This window comes from Triticum aestivum, chromosome 2A (genome assembly GCF_018294505.1).
Source record: "Triticum aestivum cultivar Chinese Spring chromosome 2A, IWGSC CS RefSeq v2.1, whole genome shotgun sequence".
In the NCBI taxonomy this organism is placed as follows: domain Eukaryota; kingdom Viridiplantae; phylum Streptophyta; class Magnoliopsida; order Poales; family Poaceae; genus Triticum; species Triticum aestivum.
Genome location: NC_057797.1, coordinates 743,655,771 through 743,658,270, shown reverse-complemented (window position 1 = coordinate 743,658,270; position 2,500 = coordinate 743,655,771).

Below are 2,500 nucleotides of genomic sequence, written 5' to 3'. Positions count from 1 at the left end.
TCTGGCGTAGGTCTTGATACATTTTAGTACTACCGGGATGAATGGTGAGAGGGGACTCATGAGCTTCCTTAAGGACCAGCCGCCTCAGGTTTCGTGCCTTGGGAACCACTAAGCGGTTTCCAAAGTATACGACACCTTGATCGTCAACGGAGAAACAATTCGCGACTCCTTTCTTAATGTTTCTCTTAATACGGGAGATTCCCGGATCTACCTTCTGTGCCTTGATGATCTGATCCGTAAGGGTAGGTTTCGCCACCAGGGTGGATAGGAATCCTTGAGGAACAATGTGAAGATTAAGCTTATGAAATTCCTCGTGGAGAAGTGGTTGACTCTGTTGTAACATCAGGTTGTTACAATAAGATTTACGACGTAGCGCATCAGCCATGACATTGTCTTTGCCCGAGGTGTAAGTTATTCCTAAGTCGTAATCCGAGATCAACTCGACCCAGCGTCTTTGCCTGAGATTCAAATTCGGTTGGGTGAAGATATATTTCAAACTTTGGTGATCGATGAAGATCTCGCAACGATTACCGAGAAGGTAATGTCGCCAAGTTTTAAGTGCATGGACTACATCTGCATGATCTAGATCATGTGTGGGATAATTTTCCTCATGTGGGTGTAATTGCCGTGAAGCATAGGCAATTACCTGACGATCTTGCATGAGTATGCAACCTAGTCCTTATCGCGAGGCGTCGCAATAGATAATAAAGTCCTTGGAGAAATCTGGTGGTACCAGTATAGGAGCAGATGTCAGGCGTCTTTTCAGTTCCTGAAAGCTGAACTCGCACTGTGGGGTCCACTCGAACTTTTTATCTTTCTTGAGGAGTTCAGTTAGAGGTTTAGCAACCTTGGAGAAATTCTCGATGAAGCGGCGACAATAACTCGCTAAGCCAAGGAAGCTCCGAACTTGCTTGACCATCTCAGGTGGAGTCCAGTCAAGGACGGCTTGAACTCGATCGGGATTGACAGCAATACCCTTACCAGAGATTACATGGCCTAGATAGGTCACTTCTGGCAACCAAAATTCACACTTGGAGAATTTGGCATAAAGGCGATGCTCTCGAAGTTTCGTCAATACCAGCCTTAGATGTTCGGCATGTTCCTCTTCATTCTTGGAGTAGATGAGTATATCATCGAGGTATACTACGACGAATTTATCCAAATACTCCATGAAGACCGAGTTCATTAACCGAGAGAAAGTGGTTGGGGCATTGGTTAAACCGAAGGACATGACGGTGTACTTGTATTGGCCATAACGAGTAACAAAGGCCGTTTTGGGAATGTCCCCGTTTCTGATTTTGATTTGATGGTAGCCCAACCTCAAATCCATCTTGGAAAAGACTGAGGATCCAGTGAGCTGGTCATACAGATCATTGATCCTGGGAAGCGGATACTTGTTCTTGATATTGACCAAGTTGACAGGTCGGTAATCTACAACCATCCGATCCGTTCCATCCTTCTTCTTGACGAAGAGGACGGGGCAAGCCCAAGGAGAGGAACTAGGACGGATGAAACCCTTTTTCAAGGACTCATCGAGTTGGTTCTTAAGCTCGGCTAGTTCTAAGGGTGCCATCTTATAGGGTCTCCTAGAAATTGGAACGGTTCCTGGAACAAGGTCTATCACAAACTCGACATCCCTGTTAGGTGGAACACCTGGCAGTTCTTCTGGAAAGACATCCGGGAAGTCTCGGACTACCGGAATATCTTCAAGGTCTAGAAGGGGGTTGGCATTTAGGGAGTAAAGCTGGCGCTTGGCCACTCGAGTTAAGACATTAACTGTCTTGCCCGATGGGTGAGTAAGTTGAACGGTTCTAGTGGCACAATCAATCTTAGCATAATGAGCTGACATCCAGTCCATACACAAGATGATGTTTATGTCTGAGGACTTGAGAGCTATTAAAGATGCAAGGAAGACAAATCTATCGACAAGAATTTCGTTCCCATGGCTTACTCTAGAAGTTTGCCATTTGGAACCCGGAGTTTGAATTACCATGGAAGTGGGCATGTCACAGAAGATCGTGTTATGCAATCGAGCATAGCTCTCAGATATGAATGAATGAGATGCTCCAGTATCGAAAATAATAGATGTCGGATGGCAATTAACAAGGAGCGTACCAAGGACGATGTTAGGATCCTCATGAGCCTCCTCAGCTGAGACATAGTTGACATGGCCACGTGCAGTGGTGGCTGGCTTGGCGTAGAATGTCTTTCCTGCTGGCTTACCACGACCAACGGACTTTCCACACTGATTGGGGTTGTTGTTCTGGGGACACTCTCGACTGTAGTGACCCGGCTCTCCACACTTGAAACATGTCACAACATTGGGGCGTGGAGCAGCATTAGTAGCGGGGCCACCATAGGGCTTAGACAGTGCAAACTGCTGGTTGGGGCGAGGCGCCTCAAAGGATGGCCTCGGAATGAACCTGGGTGGCAGTTCCGTGCTTGGAATCCACACCCAGCGCTTCTAAGATCTAGAGCCGGATGAAGAACCAAAATCATG